The 16,688-nt window shown below is 45.0% G+C and overlaps 2 long non-coding RNA genes across 2 annotated transcripts in view; both read left to right on the top strand.

Moving 5' to 3' along the window:
* Positions 1-3,323, top strand: part of LOC112665428 (uncharacterized) — a 58,859-nt gene extending 55,536 nt beyond the window's left edge. Inside the window, exon 2 of the long non-coding RNA XR_003140369.3 lies at positions 3,000-3,323. This is a non-coding gene — a long non-coding RNA (uncharacterized LOC112665428). The remainder of the gene's footprint in view (positions 1-2,999) is intronic.
* Positions 3,324-11,021: 7,698 nt separating this feature from the next.
* Positions 11,022-15,062, top strand: LOC112665424 (uncharacterized). Its single transcript, XR_003140367.3, has 4 exons — positions 11,022-11,788; positions 12,283-12,371; positions 13,270-13,455; positions 14,735-15,062. It is a non-coding gene; the product is annotated as an uncharacterized LOC112665424 (long non-coding RNA).
* Positions 15,063-16,688: the final 1,626 nt, after the last annotated feature.

Consider the following 16,688-nt stretch of genomic DNA (forward strand, 5'->3'; position numbering starts at 1 on the left):
GCATTGCAGGCACTCCCAAAACAGAAGAGAGGTTCTAGGAAAATGCAAGGCTTTTGGGGGCAGTTTGGGCCACGGGTTACCTGAAGCATAGATACCACTTTAACACCCTTGTTGAATTTCCCCTCCATTTAATGTGATGAATGCATTAAAACTCACTGAGAGTATATATCCGAAGAAAATGAACACACTTTGAAAAGCTATATGCACCCCTATGTTCCATTGGAACATTATTCACAAAAGTCAAAATATGGAAGCATGGATAAAGAAGATGTGGTGTACATATACAACTGAATATTACTCAGCCATCAAAATGAATGACATCTTGCCATTCGTGACAACATGTATGGACCTAGAGGGAATTATGTTTAAGTGCACTAAGTCAGAGAAAGACAGATACAATGTGATTTCCCTTGTATGTGGAATCTAAAAGACAACATAGGGGAGTCTGCTTCTGTCTCTGCCTCTCCTCCTGCTAGTGCTTGCTCTCTTAAATAAATACAATCTTTAAAAAAATAATTTTAAAAAGGACAAAACAAATAAACATACACACACAAAACAAAACAGAAACTAACTCATAGATACAGAGAGTAATCTGGCACAATGGACAGGATGCCTGGGTGGCTCAGCGGTTGAGTGTCTGCCTTGGGCTAGGGGCATGATCCTGGCATCCAGAATCAAGTCGCACACCGGATTCACTGTGGGGAGCCTGCTTCTCCCTCTGCCTATGTCTCTGCTCTGTGTCTGTGTCTCTCATGAATGAAAAATAAATCTTACAAAAAAAAAAAAATCTGGCACAATGGACAAAAAGGGGGAAGGGGATTAAAAGGTAGAAACCTCCAGTTATAAAACAAGACAGGGGGATACAGCACAGGGAATAGAGTTAATATGTAACAACTTTGTATGGTGACAAACTTTGTATGGTAGCTAGATTTATTGTTGTATATAAATGTATTTATTGTTGTATATAAATTTATTAATGTATATAAATGTTGAATCACTACCGTACACCTGAAACTAATATAGTACTGTATGTCAACTACACTTCAAAAGAAAAAACTTACTGAGTTCTCATTGATCAAGGATATTGACATTTATTTTAGTAATAAAAATACTAATACTTAGCATTTTCTCTGTGTCAGGTTTTATTTTAAAAATCTATTACTCATTTAAGATATCATCATCAATCATATTTTACAAATGAGAAAAAGGAGCTCAGTACAGAAAATTACTTAAAATTTATCCTGCAAGTCAGTATTTGGACCCAGGGAGCCTGGCACATGAGGACATATTAATTGAAGGATGATCTTGGTCTTATTTTTTAAATGATATTTTTTGATTGTTAAAATATAGAGAGATCAAATAAAAATCTATTATTTTAAAAATTTTACTAGAAAAATTTTGAGTGGAATCATTCAGTTCAGCGGGAGCTGAGAAATCAGTACCATGAATAACACTGCTGGTGTTAAGACATATTGAAAACTTATCTAGATCACAAGCCACTTAATATGGCTATCAACTCAGGGACACCTGGATGTCTCAGTGGTTGAGACTCTGTCTTCAGCTCAGAGCATGATCCAGGGTTCCTGGGTGTGGGACCCAGGAAATTTAACTAAAATCCCCTTACCCCTGGACAAGCAGAGCAGGACTGACTCTATTTTGGGCTGCACCCGCCTTGTGCTGACCTGCTTATTACTTAGGGCACTGCCCTACCCTAGTCAAGCCCAGGGCACACCCTAACCGGAAATCCGGCTCAGTGATAGGCCAGCTCAAATGGATACTTTAAGGTAAAATGTAATTCAATCGGCCACCTGGGAGTGGACCAGCATGACTGTGCAACTTTCTGCGTATCCCATTGGCCACTGGCCCTATAAAGTTGCTAAGCCTCTTCGTCTCGGGGTCCAAGTCCCTGCTCCGCTGTGTCGGGTATACTTGGACCCAGGCTCGAGCTTGTAAATAAACCCTCGTGTTTGCATCGGTGTTGGCTCCTTTGGTGGTTTCTCGGATTCGCAATCTTGGGCACAACACTGGGATGAGTCCTGCATCAGGCTCCCTAGGGGAGCCTGCTTCTCCCTCTGCCTATGTCTCTGCCTCTTTCTGTGTCTCTCATGAATAAATAAATAAAATCTTAAAAAAAAAAAAAGCACAATCAATTCAATTGAAATGTTATTAGTTTTATGCAGTTCTTTCCAGGAAATCACAGCTCATACTGGAGCATCATTTATCCAGGGAGGGCTGCATCAAAAAGTAATGCCAAATACTTCTAAAAATCCTAAATTATTTGAAATTATTAAAATAACTTGAAGAACAATGTGTATCAATTTTTTTATCATATGGTAAGCAGTTCTATACCCATATATACATATATACTTGCATATGTACATATATAATTAAATAAACAGCTTTATACATGTATACAACTTTCATAACTCAGAAATTAAGGAGAATATATTTTAAAGTTCTTACATTTATATATTCATATTTAGGTTATTTGTTAATTTATAACACATATTGATGATCAAATATGTTGAATATCAACCCTGGCTGTAAATATCAATCAGCGACATCTTAGACTGAAATGGTAAGAACAAACAACAACAAAAAAACACCTAAATTAAACTAACTAAATAAAAATATTTTTCTGCACTTAATACTAGTCTAGGGTAGGTTGTTGGCTTGGTATTGTCATCAAGGTCCTTTCCTTATCTTTTCGTTTTCCTCAATGTGAGGGGACCTTTGGGTTGGGGCCCCTCATAATCTCAATATGGCCACAGTACTTCCTGCTGTCACATCTGTGTGGGTTTAAAATATCCCCACAAATTCTTTAATAGTCCTCCCTGCAAACGTAGAGTCTAATTCCCCTCTTCTTAAATGTGGGGTGTATTAAATGATTCACTTGTAATGGATAAAATGCAGTAGAAATTACAGTGTTATTCCTGAAATTAGGACACAAAGGCATTGTGGTTTCCCCCTTACACTTTCTCTTTGATCACTCATTCTAGGGAAAGCCAGTTACCATGTCAAGAGGACATTCAATTAATACTATGGAGAGGTCCACACTGCAAATAACTGAACAAAGCCTTCTCCCAAGAGCCAGCAACGAACTGAGACTTTCTGCCAATTACCATGAGAAGGAGCCATCTTTGAAGCAAATCCTGTAACCCTGGCCAAGCATTCAGATGACTGCAGCTCTAGCAAATGTCTCAACTACAAGTTCATTAGAGACCCTGAGACAGAACCACCCAGCTAAGCTGCTCCTGAATTTCTAACTCACAGAAACTGGATGATACATATTTGTTGAGACAATAAATGTAAATTACAACACAGCACTAGCTAACTAGTGTAACATCTATATATAACAACAGCTAGGGAAGGAAGGTAGTAACTCCTCTCCATCTCTTTCTCTCTCTCTTTCTAGTTTCCCCCTGAGCAACTTTCTGCAGATTTCCCAGTAGACTTTTTCATATTTTGCTGGGTCACATTCCAATTTCTTAATCAATACTGGTAAGAGAATATTACCATGATTGGCTATCATTGAACAAGATCCATCCCAGAGCCAGAGCTGGAGTCAGCTTCTCAGAAACGGAAGACAGTGTAGGGAATGGTGACTTCTGTTGGACAGGAAGTAGAGTAGAAGAATGGATATTAAAGCAACTTAAGATAGTCCAGATTGTGCTATGTATCCAATATCCACCAATTCTCAATGGTGTAACACACCAAAAATTTCTCTCTCTCTCATACTACCTGTCTATTATGGTTTGGCAAGGAGACCCTGCCTGAAAGGGGTTTCACGCTTGCTTCTATGGTCTCTCCAAAGGTGGTATAGGAAAGTAGCAAATTGTTTACCAGGTCCTAAACCCTTTCCTTGGAAGTGACACATAACACTTTCTCTGCTATCTCATTGACTAAAGTGAGTCTACTTAATTGCAAAGAGTTCAGATAATGGAATCTTACATTGCCCTCAGAAACTAGAGACACAGAAATATTTGGTGAACTCACTGCTGAGTTACCAGCAGAAAAGTTTGGTCTGTAATACCTCTTTGCTGAGGGAACAGAAATTGGGCTTGTAGTATGAAAACAGACTTTTCACACTCCAGCCCTTCAATTCCCTAAACCTCCCAAAGAATTCCTCTTCTCGTCCTTGTCTTTAAGAAGGGAAGTGCTTGGGATGCCTGGGTGGCTCAGAGGTTGAGCATCTGCCTTCAGCCCAGGGTGTGATCCTGGGGTCCCGGGATCGAGTTCTACATCTGGCTCCCTGCATGAAGCCTGTTTTTCTCTCTGCCTATGTCTCTGCCTCTGTGTGTCTCTCATGAATAAATAATATCTTTAAAAAAAAGTGCGAAAGTGCTTAAACAGATTAAATGTTAGGCATATGGCATAGGGAGAGACCCTAGCTTAATTGCTAGTGCTAGATCTTAGCCTAGCATGTGTGAACAGGTCTTAGCAGACTGTCTACTTGAAGATTTCAGTGAAAGCAGTTTTGACTCAGCATCAGGTATTCCATCTCAGTCTGAGAAAAGGTCCAATAATGTGTAATTTGCTAACAACCCTAAAGTGACAAATAACATGCTGAAATTTTAAAGTGCTTCGGTGTTGATATCTGTACCAATAGGTCACCTTTGTTAAGGAGTCTTCACACTTGTGGAGTGGGTATAATTCTAAAAGGATTCATGGAAATCTCCAGGCCAAGGAAACATCAATTCTTTTGCTAGGCTATTTCTCCAGTTTTGGTCCTGCAAAGCTCCTGACTTACTAGACTTCAGGTTCCCTGCTTTGCCTCAAAAGGTATTGAGTTCTTTCACATTTGCGTAGTAGCTGATCTGATAGATAAATCTGGAACTAAAACTCAGTTTTTTCTGACTCTTGGTTCTGGTGTCATTTAGCTAACTCCATTTCATTTTCCAGCTCTTTCCATGGAGCTCTCTATCTCACTGCTCTACCCATCCTTACTCTGTTTTTCATTTCTTTCTTTTCTTCTGTCACAGCTCCCCTTCCTGTTCCTCTCTTTATAAAGTATATATCATACCACTTGGCAATAGCTGATTTCCTGAGGAACTTCCTTCCCAACCTGTAAGCTCTTTGAAAGTAAGTTCCATGTTTAATGGGATTTTCAAAACTCACAGGTCTACTGTAGTAAATATTACCACAGTGTCTGATTTCTAGGGAGTGTTCAATGAACATAAAATGAATATTGAATATTATAAAGTTCAAACTCTGGTAGAGGGATTATATACCCCTGCATTGTAGGAATTCCCCAAACCCTAAGAGAGTCTTTAGAAATTCACTATTAGGGGCACCTGGGTGGCTCAGCTGGTTGAGTGTCAGGCTCTTGATTTCTGCTCAGGTCATGATCTCAAGGTCCTGAGATTGAGTCGGGTGTCAGGCTCCATGCTCAGTGGGGAGTCTGCTTGAGATTCTCTCCCTCCTTCCATCCTGCTCCTCTCTCTCTCTTAAATAATAAATACATTTTAAAAAAAAATTCGGTATAAAGACCCAATGTTTTCACTTCCTAAAGCAGAGTAAGCTAACAATATCTACTGAAATATGTAGAACTATGAGAAGCACAATAAATTTAGGCCTTAATATAATATTAACACTTCATCCAATTAACTCCTAAGGGTGACACTGGCAGTCTCAACTTTGTTTGGGTTTGGGGGGTTGACACTTCCTCTCATTAAGTAATCCTATGGCAACAGGTTCTCGGGGGATGAGGTGGAAAATGTAGTTTGAAGAAGCCCTGCAGGCAATGCCTATAAATCCACCCCCAGGAGAATGAGATTTCCCTTCCTCCCTTATCACTGCACAATGGGACTGATGTTGAAGTATAGGCCAAGTTGATTTTGGTCTTGTCGATTCCCGAGGGACTGGGCTCCCCCAGGCCGCAGAGACACTGGGAGCAGGGCTTTTATTACTATGAGGTAGCTGAGCTCTTACTCTTTCTGGTTCATCCATCTGTTAAAGAGTTACATTATTTATAGGTGTGGGTATTTATGGAAGATCTGTTATTAAACTTATAGTAACGGCCTTTGTTCTCGGTCTTGTGGGTGGGGACTGCCAACCGCATCCCCGTTCACCTCTTTAGGGAGGTCATACCCTAGCTCTAGCAGAGATAGAGATAGCCTTCAAGGTGCAGGGTGTAGTCTGGCCGTAGATCACTTGAAAGCCTGGAGGCTGCAGCCATTCAGCGCACACTGCCGCCTTTTAGACCTCTGAGCAGGAGTTTCCAAACTCGCTGGAGTGGAGACTTGCAGGGGTGGGGCTGGAATGTCTTCCGCATGCCTCCTCCCCCCCTCCCCCACTCATCCTTCCGCCCCTCAGCTCACTCCCTTCTCCTTCCACCTCCTCGGTCTTCCCCGCCTCCCCCCCGCCCCCCAACCCTGCTCCCTTTCTTCTGTCTGCCTCTTCCTCTAGGCTAAGGGGTGCTGGTACGGAGGAGGGGTGAGTGGCTGGAAACAGAGTGGGAGGGCCCGAGTCTAGGGCCCTGGTAGCACGCAGGGCTCTCCCCCTCCCCAGCACGTGGACATTGCACATTATCTGTAGCAAAAGGCAGGACTAGCTTCACAGAACCTTGTGAAAAGGACACCCAGGTGTTTTAATTACAGTTTTAGAGACCGAATGTCCATTCATGCCTACTGATCTCTCATCTGTAAAATGGGGACAACATAAAACTTAAATGTTTTCCAAAAATAGGAAGCTTGTGTAACAAAGCTGTGTTCATTTCCTGTGAATGGTAAAGAGGAACTAAGTAACTGCGCTTTGTTGATTTTATTCCAGCCCAATACAAAGACGGATCCTATACAACAAATGTTTTCCTTTGTTCTGGGCCTTGTAAAGAGTCATTTCTCTACAAAAAAAGAATCCCCTTTGTGCATTCCCTGGCCGGACTGGCCATGGGGATTATGAGGAGAAAGCTCTCCCGAGCTGTTTTCCTGGTTAGAGACATTGTTCTGGAAAGCAGGCTGGGTTGCCATGGCTACGGCTCCCCAGCGGCCTCGCCCTGCCCCTTTCCACCCCGCCTGCCAGTGCTGCCTGCGCGTACTAGGGCCGTCCTCGCTTCAAATATTCCTCCCCACAGCACGGAAGTGGTAGGGAAATTCCAACCCTTTTCCCCCAGATGGCCTCTGAGGCCCAGAGGCAGAAAAAAATAATCCCCCGTCAGGCAGTCCTGAATTGTCCTTGAAAAAAACAGCTGTTAGATTGAAAGCTCATTGAAGGCAGGAACCATGTTCTCATCGCTGAGCCAATTCCCTTCCTTCTTCACTATGACCATCTTCCTCCCCAGCCCAAAGTAGGTCGATGCATAGTAGGATCTAGAAAAAACTTCATAGCCGTGAGCCAGTGAGTTTGCAGTTTAACACGGACTCTAAAGCCAGAATGCTGGCCAGCCACTTCCATGGGTGAAAGACTACTCTTGGCTGCAAGCTTCATTTTCCTCATCTCTGAAATGGGGGTGATACTATCTAACTCAGAGATATATGGTGAGCGTTGAAGGAGATAATTTAATATATGAAACATTTGGTGCCATGTCCGGCTTATCACGAGCTCTCAGTATTATGATGGTTACTATTCTGTTTTCTGTAGACGTCTTCATGGTCCTGTGGGGAGAAACACTGTCCCCTACTAAATAAAACAAAACCCCTTAAAATAACAGAACAAGCCTTCTAGCAAAATGTGTAGCACCAGGTCTAAAAGTTTAATAAATGAACATATGGGAGCAACATATTAGTTATTTGTGTATTAAGCATCAAATAGAAGATGCTAGTAACAAGTTTGATTTCTGGTAGGTTGTTGCACGCAAGTAATGCAAAGTGAGTGTGTTCCCACTGTATATCTACAGTGAAAGGATCGTGACATCTTTCAGCTTGACCTTCTCCCTCTCCCCTCCCCCAACCTCTTAGGGGATTTCTGAAACCTACAGACCAGCTTGCAATTGAATGTGTGTATTTGAAATCTTTAAACTCCATAGGGGTCCCCAACAAGCCGCCTATACCAGGGCTGCCTTCCAAGTCACAGAAGCCCTGGGGTCTGGAGGCACTTACACCTGGTGCTCCAGGGAGATTCTTAACCTCTTTGGACGCTCAAGGGAGAGTGAATTTAGCACCTTCCCCCTTCCCCCCCAAATTTCCTCTGCTCTCCTCTCCCTCCCAAGGCAGGCCCAGACTTTGTCTAGAATTCCTAGGTCAGCTTTTGGAGTCTGGGGGGGTTGTCAGGAGATGTAACTGGTCCGGGAAGGCTCTGAGCCAAACCTGGCCGCAGGATGTGCACACCCTCAAACAGCTGCAGACCACCTCGCAGACTATTAGCCTCTCAGAAGAGCCACTTCAGGGTGGGACTGATCCTACGTCCCGTCCCTGAGGTTCTGGCACCTGCGGAGGAGAGGCGAGGGCAGGATTATCGTTGCACTGTTACCTAATACTGCTGCATCTCTTGGTTGAGAAGGTATGTACAGCTTGTTCGTATTTTAGGACACGAATGAAAAGGGCACATGGACAGTACTGAGTGGGTTCGTTGTCATTATCGCGTGGGGCCGGAGAAGCCCGGTCGTTGCACGGGTAAGTGCCAGTTGTACGTAGGATGCTCCCACCACACCTCTATGCGGTGCATTTTGAGGTTGTGCAGTAATGCAGTAAAGGTGCGCAGGGATGGTGTGAACTGCGGGGTGTGAAGTGTTGTTCTCTCTCCTTCAGACCCTCTCACACACCCGCCCCCCACCTAGCACACACTTTCAACTACCCAAGACGCCTCATCCTCCCCTCCCCCAACAGTGCAGCCAGCTTTCTCTGAAAACTGATACCCTGAGGCCCTTTTCCCTCACCAGCCACAATCAGGGGCAGTAAGAGAGAAAACGCGGACCGGATCCTGGCACAGAGGCGGGGCTCCGCAACCCGTCCTCCGGCTCCAGACCCCTGTTCCGGCTCCGGGCCTGGTATTTTGTCCGACTCTGCTACTCCGGGAAACAGCTTGAGGCTCAGGCGAGTCCAGGCCAAATCCACTTCTTTCTAAGAAATCCATTTTGTGTTTTCCATCTCACCCTAGACACGTCTCGGCCGAGGCTGTTGTTCTCAATCCAGCTCAGAAACTGGCTCAAACCGCCCTGAACTGGATTTGGTGGCTGTTGAGACACAGTTTCTGCCTCTTTGTTAGGGCGGATCCGGCCTCCTTCGCTCTTCGGTTTCCCTCCCTCCTGCTTTCCCGGAGTCACCGACAGCCCTTCCCCTCCCCCTCGCCTCTCCAGTTGGGCATTTTCTTTCTTTTATCTTCTTTTTTTTTTTTTTTTTTTTTTTACCCTTCCCTGGGCCCAGGCCCCACGAGGTCGATTAAATTCTTTAATAAAATAGTGGATTCCGGCTGCAAATCCTCAGCTTCCATCCATGAATTGTTCAGTTCTGCTTTTCCCCCCAAATGATGTTTCCCGACCGCCTGACCCGGGCCCACGTCCCCGGACCCGCAGGAGCCGCGGCCCGGCCCGCCCGCTGTGCCCGCTGTGCCCGCTGTGCCCGCCGTGCCCGCCGTGCCCGCCGCCGAGGCTGCCGCGCGCCTTGCCACTTCCCGCCTTCTTCATTTCGGGGCCGAGGAATGATGCGACTCGTCAGGTGTGGGATTCCGAGAACGAAGCCCCCACACCGGCGTGCCCTCCTGCAAGCGCGCCACTACCCCGAGCAAAGAGCTGAAGGCCCGGGACGGGTTTTTGGTTCTCGAACGTGTGATCTTAACCCTGGATCCCAGTCTGTGACCCGAGTGGAGGAGGTCGTTGGGGGAATGCGCGGGGACACCTTCCTAAGGTGGCGCGGGTGGAGGCACACAGAGACGCACGCGGCCGGGCACCGGCTGGGCCTCCCGTCACCTGCAAGCATCTCCTAGGTGCAGGGCCAGAGAGGGAGAGAGAGAGAGAATGGTTGCACGGGCTTCCCATCACCTGCACGCATCTCCTAGGTTCAGGGCCACAGAGAGAGAGAGAGGGAGACAGAGAGAGAGAAAGAGAGAGAGAGAGAGAGAGAGAATGGTTGCACGGGCTTCCCATCACCTGCAAGCATCTCCTAGGTTCAGGGCCATTGGGGGGGGGGGGGTAGAGACAGAAAGAGAGAGAGAGAATGGTTGCATGGGCTTTCCGTCACCTGCAAGCATCTCCTGGGTTCAGGGCCAGAGAGAGAGGGGGGGGGGGGAGAGAGAGAGAGAGAATGGTTGCACGGGCTTCCCATCACCTGCAAGCATCTCCTAGGTGCAGGGCCACAGAGAGAGAGAGGGGGAGAGAGAGAGAGAGAGAATGGTTGCACGGGCTTCCCATCACCTGCAAGCATCTCCTAGGTTCAGGGCCATGGGGGGGGGGGGGGTAGAGACAGAAGGAGAGAGAGAGAATGGTTGCATGGGCTTTCCGTCACCTGCAAGCATCTCCTAGGTGCAGGGCCACAGAGAGAGAGAGGGGGAGAGGGAGAGAGAGAGAATGGTTGCACGGGCTTCCCATCACCTGCAAGCATCTCCTAGGTTCAGGGCCATGGGGGGGGGGGGGTAGAGACAGAAAGAGAGAGAGAGAATGGTTGCATGGGCTTTCCGTCACCTGCAAGCATCTCCTAGGTTCAGGGCCAGAGAGGGAGAGAGAGGTCGCAGGGGCTTCCCATCACCTGCAAGCATCTCCTAGGTGCAGGGCCACGGGGGGGTGGGGGGGGGGTGGGGGGGTGGGTAGAGACAGAAAGAGAGAGAATGGTTGCATGGGCTTTCCGTCACCTGCAAGCATCTCCTGGGTTCAGGGCCATGGGGGGGGGGGGGGATAGAGACAGAAAGAGAGAGAATGGTTGCATGGGCTTTCCGTCACCTGCAAGCATCTCCTGGGTTCAGGGCCAGAGAGAGAGAGAGGGAGAGAGAGAGAGAGAGAATGGTTGCATGGGCTTCCCATCACCTGCAAGCATCTCCTAGGTTCAGGGCCAGAGAGGGAGAGAGAGGTCGCAGGGGCTTCCCATCACCTGCAAGCATCTCCTAGTTTAGCACTAGAGAGAGAGAGGATGGTTGCACCGCATTGTTGGTTGTGCTAAATGCCAGCAACTCGTACACTTTTAAAACGGTTAATTTTATGTCCCGTGAATTTTATCTCCTTAAAAAAAAAGTTAAGTGTCTCTTAAGCATTTTTCATTTTCCTTTTGCTTCTGTCGAAAAGTCAGAGAAGAAACACTTAGATAATAAGTGACCATCATCTGGGTGTGGTTTCCTTTCGGGGCTCGACGACTCCCGGGTCTCCCTCTGGTGGCCAAATTAAGCAACAGGTCAAGATGTCGGGAGGCCTTGGGGCCTGTGTCAATGACCTGTGGAAGCGCGGGTACCAGGCTGCTGGGCTCAGAAGCGACCTCTCAGGACCTGGGGCCCTGTGCGTTTTGTCCCAGTCACGTGCACGGTTCAGGGCTGTTTTACTGAACCGGGATCACAGGGGTCTTGCTTCTGTGGGGTCACGGGTATTAATTGTAAATTAGCCATTTCAAATGCCTCCCTGACTCTCAAGGCAGAACCAAACCTATTGTCATTTCTCCTAGACTACAAACCCGAGTTAAGTTGCTCATTTAAGTGTTTAGTTTCAATAGAGCATAAACGTGATGGAAAAAAGCCAATTCTAACAGCCGCCCTGGAAAAGCTATTTTTACATGCGAGAGGGGGAAGGGCTGGCTTTGTCTTGTGACTCACTCTTCTGAGAAAGACTTAGGTTGGGGCCAAGGTAACCTTTGAAATAGATGTTTAAAAAAAAAAAAGAAAAGAAAAGAAAAAGTGAATCCAGCATCTGGATGTGTTCTTAGGAGATTTAGAAATCGTAAGTAATTATTGTGGGGAGACCTTTATTGGAGGTCAAGGAATCCATGTTGGCCTTCTCATGGTTAGATTAACTCTTACTTGGGATTTTCACACCTTTTGTTTCATGTGCTTCAAATGTTTCTCCCTCCCTTCGCTCTTCCTGAATGAACACTTAGTCAAAAGTAGATTCCTGGGGATCCCTGGGTGGCTCAGTGGTTTGGCGCCTGCCTTCAGCTTAGGATGTCATCCTGGGGTCCCGGGATCGAGTCCCGCGTCGGGCTCCCGGCATGGAGCCTGCTTCTCCCTCCTCCTGTGTCTCTGCCTCTCTCTCTCTATCATAAATAAATAAATAAATAAATCTATCTTTAGATTCCTTATACCCTGTTATCTTCTCAATATCGTCTTTTTGTTACAGTTGGGTTTTGTTTGTTGGTTTCCCTGTTCTAGCACTGCCATACCTACAGTTATATTTGTTGTCTTGTTCCTCCCTCACTACTTTGTAAAATCCCTCAGGGTCATGGATGTCCAATCAGAACGGTGTAACCAGCTTTTGGAATAGTACCTGCCAGAAAAGTAACACGGAGTAACTACTTGTTGAACAGGTAAGTTAAATTCAAACACCATACCTCTAGCCTTAGTCGGCTACTTTCTGGATTCTTTTATAGACCGTGTAGCTCTTTCAAGCCTCAGGTATTCTTTCTCTTTCATGGACTCTCAGTAACTACCGATTTATTTTATGGTTCCTCTTTCCATAATGTGAGAGCTATGGAGTGGAATAGAATCTCTATGGTTTCTTAACTTTAGCCCCTCACCTCCCAAAAAGAAACGGACTAATCCAAATTGTCAGAGTCCGTGTTTTCTCATCTGTAGTATTTGATTTTACCCTGGGGTGGGGCTTCCCTGGGTTTTGATCTCTGATTTGGGAGTTTCTTCCACATGGTGTTCCCCTCCTCTCTCATCGGGAGGAAAGGGCCTACTAATTTTTTCTTCAAAAGAATTTCCTTCTCCTGATGTGGGAGTGAGCTAGATTTTGCCACTGGCAAAGCAAGGAGAGGAAGGGACAGGCTTGTCCATGCAGAGATTTAAATACCCTGGAATTTCAAGTGGACAGTTTTAATCTCTGAGAACTGTCAGACCAAACATGGAGGTCAGAGAAGCTCAAAGCTTTGAAGTTTTGGTTTTCTCATCCATTTTGGTTTTCATATGCAAAAAAGGCCTGCCCACTTTACAGAGTTGTGATAATCATTATAATAGCATTTATAGAGCAATTCTTTTTGCCAGTTACTGTTCTATATATATAATACTACTCTGCGTGTGTGTGTGTGTATATTGTGTGTGTGCGTGTGTGTGTGTGTGTATATATATGGCTGGATTTTTTTGTGTATGTGTGTGCATATATATATATGTGTGTGCATGTATATTTATATGTGGCTGGATTTTTTATATCTGTATACATATGCCTGGATTTTTTTTTAAGATTTTATTTTTTATTTATGAGAGACACAGAGAGAGAGAGGCAGAGACATAGGAAGAGGCTCCCTGTGGGGAGCCTGATGTGGGACTCCATCCCAGGACCCTGGAATCACCACCTGAGGCAAAGGCAGGTGCTCAACCACTGAGCCACCCAGGTGCCCGAGGCTGGATTTTATATATGTACACACACGTATAATCTCAGCTATCCTTTGGGTAAGTATCATTTTCCTGTTTCACTGTCGAGGCCATGAAGGCACAGAGAGGTTAGGTAACTTGCCCTGGGTAACACAGTAGTAGGTGGCAGAGCACGTACACAAACCTAGGCTGCTTGGGGTCTATGCTTTTAAAACCATAGTCCCACTAACCTGGCACAAGATGAGTGTTACTAAATACTAGTTTTCTATCTCCTCCCTTATTTCCATGAAAATGATCATTACTTTCTCAAAGTATGTTAGTACAAAACCGTAGAAATTTAGACCCAGACAGTCCCCTGCTCTTTCAGATAAGGAAATGGAAGCCCAAAGAGCTCGAAATATTTGTTCTGTGTGGCTGGATGGGACTAGATCTTAGCTCTCCTGACTCCTCTGGGAGAGAATGATGGTTCTCCATACTAATGTGTTCTATTTCCTTCCTCTTACCATTTATGAAAAGAAAGGGGGAAAAAATTCCTTTTATGAATCTCTCTCTCTCCCACCCCCACCTTGTTTTCTGCAATTAAAGAGCACATGCTGCCCTAGCTTAACAAGATAGAATGTGCTGCCTCTCTGCCAGAGCACACAGAGGGAGTGAGCTAGATATTGCCACTGGCAAAGCCAGGAAAGGGAAAAATTAGTCAGCACTCTTCTGTTCTCTCTCTCTCTCTGTCTCTCTCTTTGTCTCTTGCCTCTTGATCCATTTCCTACTTGTTTCTGGCTCCAGCTCTCTGTTCCCTTTCTTGGATTATGAGTATCAGAATCCTGCTGGTGCCCACACTGGTATAAATTCAACCCTGAACACAGATAGGAGTAGTAAGCCAGGTTGTCAGTGGCCGCCTCGTCTTTTTTTTTCTCCTGGATGAGAACAGTAGAGAAAACGCTGAATTCCTGTCTTCATTGTGCCACGATCTCAATACCTGCCTTTCCATGATTTAGTTAACCTGCGATGGCCATAATTTTCTCACCTTTCTATGAAAACACTCTCTTTCCTATTGTTTTCTCACAAGGAATTTTGGCTTGGTCCTGAAGAAGTGCTGTGCTAAGGCTCAGGAGACCGCAGTGTTTGGGTTTATTTTGTTCAGCTTAAAATAAAATTTCTAAGTATCACATATATGTCTGTAGTTGCAAAAGTGCAACAAATCTTTACAGTCTTTGAACAGCACTGTTTTAAAAGGTCACAATATGTAGTGTTATGCTGTAAGCACAGAGGATATAAATTTCAAAAGAAATTTATGCTTTTGCTATCACAGAAAAGGAAATTGAGATTTTTCTTCTTCTTCTTCTTCTTTTCCCCTTAGTAATTTTCTGCAAATTGGACCTTGAAGAAGTAAAGAAAACAATAAAGGGAGCTTCTCGCTGGACTACCTGTTGGATGATGACTAATAGTGAGAAATAAGTTTGAAAAAATAGCTTAGGTTCAGATAGTGGAAGTTCCTGATATACTTAAAAATAAATTTATTGAATTTTTCCATCATGCAAAAGGTTTTGTTTTGTTTTGTTTGGCATATGCTATGAAATATAATCATCACACTCAACCTGAAAGAAGGGGAAACTGAAGCTAGGCAACTTGCCTGAGTCCTTGAAGAGAAGGCACAGTTCCTTTCTAGGAATTCATAGTCTACAAAGAGAGACAGAAAGAGACCTAAAATTGTAACTCTTTGTTCTCCGGTCTATAATAGAGATCGGGTCAAACTGTAGTGTGTTTCAATGCAGGGAATGATTATCTCAGACGAAGAGCTGAGAAGGCAGCACAGGCAATTTTTTTTTTTTTAAGATTTTATTTATTTATTCATGAGTGAGAGAGAGGGAGAGGCAGAGACACAGGCAGAGGGAGAAGCAGGCTCCATGTAGGGAACCCAACATGGGACTCGATCCCCGGTCTCCAGGATCACACCCTGAGCCAAAGGCGGCATTAAACCACTGAGCCACCGGGGCTGCCCAGCACAGGCAATCTTGAGGAAGATAACGGCAGTGTTGCTAGAGCTGGGTATTGAAGAAATAGGATGTTTGTACTAGTGACCTGGTGGGGAGGAACATGTTGGTCAGAGGGAATGGAATATTATAGGCATAGAGATCTGAAATGCAGTGTTGTAGGGGCACCGGGGTGGCTCAGTTGGTTAAGTACCTGCGTTTAGCTCAGGTCATGACCTGGGGTTCTGAGATCGAGCTCCTTGTCGGGCTCCCTGTCAGCAGGGTGTCTGCTTTTTGCTCTGCCTCTCCCTGCTGCTCCCCCTGCTTGTGCTCTCTCTGTCAAATAAATAAATAAGTAAATAAATAAATAAAATCTTAAAACAAAAGAAATACAGTACTGGGGAATATAAAAAGTGATGTGAATGAAATAGAGAGTAAAAGGGGGAGGGTAGTGGAAAGTGAGGTTGGAGAGGCATGCGTGCTAGATTGCTAAGGGTCTTGGATACCATGGGATGGTATTTGAACTCACTCCTTTAGGCCTGGGGTTTTTGGCAGAGCACTCCTTCTAAAAAATGGACGTTTTGTAGAATTCCAATACCTTTATTTACAGAAGCCACTGAAGAATCTTCATAGCACCCTGGAGATTTGATTAACATAGTGCTATAACTATGATAGGCAAAGCGGAACCACTGAAGAATTGTGGGTTTGCCCAGGACTAAGGGAGAGTTCCTGGATGAGTTGGTCACTCTAGTTTTATTAATTAATTAATTAATTAATTTATAAAGATTTATTTATTTATTCATGAGAGACACAGACTGAGAGAGAGAGGCAGAGACATAGGCAGAGGGAGAAGCAGGCTCCCCGCAGGAAGCCTGATGCGGGATTCGATCCCGGATCCTGGGATCATGACCTGATCTGAAGGCAGGCGCCCAACTGCTGAGCTATCTAGGCATCCGTGGTCACTCTAGTTTTAAGCAGGAATGTAACAGCTAGCATGAAAATGACTAGTAGTGGTTTGGAGGATGGAATGGGGAAGCAAAGGGAAGAAATGCAAGGAATCTAGCAGTTATTGGATAATACTGTGTTCCGAGGGGTCCTCATGGCCCCCTGGTATTATTGCTAGACACTGTTTATCTTGTCTTTTTAACAGAGACACTGAAACTCAGAAAGTTTAATTTGCCCAAGGTCATGTGGCAGTAAGTTGCACCACTGGGATTTAAATCTAGCACTGTCTAAATCCAACGTCCCAAGGCCTATTTATTATATCCAAGGGGATGTCCCTGAAGGCAGGGAGAGACTATTACTTAGAACCATAAAACTGATGAGGCAAATGAAAATGTG

The sequence above is a fragment of the Canis lupus genome, chromosome 27, assembly GCF_003254725.2.
Source record: "Canis lupus dingo isolate Sandy chromosome 27, ASM325472v2, whole genome shotgun sequence".
Lineage (NCBI taxonomy): Eukaryota > Metazoa > Chordata > Mammalia > Carnivora > Canidae > Canis > Canis lupus.